Raw genomic sequence first — 1686 nt, 5'->3', positions numbered from 1 at the left:
TGATCAACTTTCGTCTCTCTCTGCACTCCAGAAACAAAAAAGACCTGGTAAATTTTATTAATGCTTTCCTTAAAAAAGAGTCAATATAAAATTAAAGCAGAAAAGGAGACTGAACTTTGGTAACACAGTTGGAGTAATTGGTGGCACTGGCAGCAATGGGAGAAGAGATTTAGTTGATTTTCTGTGGTTGTTAATTATTTGCTAATCTCCTGGTGATGGAAGCCGCACATTTTTTTTCCGAAGGAAGCAAGAAGCTGCTGGACTTCTAGTTCTCCTGGCAGCAACCTGTCACAAACCAAGGATCTGGGGAATCTTCAAACCACCCCATGATCCCAGTGGGACATACTTTTGAAGGATGTTTAGTGGTCAGTCATGAGTGTGGCAAAAACTGACAAGCAGGAAGCTTATGTGTTCAGTGAGAATAACATTTTTGTCTCCAAGAGATGTTTCATTTTGAAGATGTGTGGTACCACCTTCTGCTGAAAGCACTGGTTCCCCTGTTGAAGCTTGCTAGAAATTACAACGGTTTCGATTCAATTCAAAGCTTCTTTTATTCTCCTAAGAATTTCATGAAGCTTTCTCACCAAGGGAACCCACACTGGAATTTCCAGGAAGAAATAGTTTCTTAATATAATTTTTCCCAATGGAACAGCATATTTTATAGGACGGATGAACTCTGACTGTTCATAGTGGTATACTCTGGATTTTCCAGAGAGCTGGGTAATCAGTCAGCTAGATCAAACCCAGGAAATACTGATGAGTGAGCTTGACCCAGAAGTTATGGACTAATTTTACGTGAAAGATGGTGTTATTGCAAAGATGTCATTAATGAGAGTAGAACTCGTGCTAGGTTCTGTCATTGATGTCACACAGTTCAATCCTTGTGGGTATTCAGTGAGTGGAATGAAATCATAGGGAACTTGCTGGGCTATTCACGCCACTCCAGAACCAGAATTTTCTCAGGCAGCTTTGAAACAAACTTCATATGAACTCTTATAATGACCTGATTAAGAAAGTTGTGGGGTTTTATGCCAGGAAAATTTTTGATTACCCTGTTTGTCAACAGTGCTTTCTTTGTCCCACAAGATTGAAAGTTTTAAATGCCTTGATTACCAGAGGAGTGCTATGTTCAGTGATTACAATTTTGTTTTTACCAGTTTTGCTAAGAAACGGTAATAACTCAGAATTAAGAAAAATGAAGTAAAAATGCAAAAAGAAAACGTATAGAAGGTGATGGCTGGGCCCGCAGCTGATACTGAGGTCCATGCTTTCTACAACCACTACCTTGTAGTTGCAGAAAGCCCTAGATGTGATGACAGTGTAATCATTTTGGATTGTATGCGTTATTATACCAAGGAGTGAGATATCTTGCATGAATGGTCTCTTGTGTGTTTAGGTATTCTATACCACTCTTGCTGTGAAACTGAAGTGCATATAGAAAAACCCGTTACTATATGAAACTTTATAACACTTGTGAAAACAATTCAGTTTGGTTTATGCACAGTGTAATATTTCTCCAGGTATCAACCAAAATTTCCCATAGACAGAGGTTTTGTCCTCATTAGGTGTTGGCCTCAGCCTAACCATCTGGGATTGTTCTATTAAATTGCGGTCAGAATTTGTACATTCTAGTTACTGTTACTTTCTAGAATGTATTCTCTACTAATGTTATTGAAACCAATTTCT

The 1686-nt window shown here is 38.4% G+C and overlaps 1 pseudogene across 1 annotated transcript; it reads left to right on the top strand.

The window, feature by feature from the left end:
* The first annotated feature begins 215 nt into the window (after nucleotides 1-215).
* Nucleotides 216-1176, top strand: LOC309834282 (S-adenosylmethionine decarboxylase proenzyme-like; annotated as a pseudogene). The gene is made up of 2 exons: nucleotides 216-335; nucleotides 415-1176. The product of its transcript is annotated as an S-adenosylmethionine decarboxylase proenzyme-like (transcript).
* Nucleotides 1177-1686: the final 510 nt, after the last annotated feature.

This window comes from Grampus griseus (assembly GCF_964374135.1).
Source record: "Grampus griseus genome assembly, chromosome: 16".
Lineage (NCBI taxonomy): Eukaryota > Metazoa > Chordata > Mammalia > Artiodactyla > Delphinidae > Grampus > Grampus griseus.
This window is presented reverse-complemented; position numbering and strand designations above follow the sequence as displayed.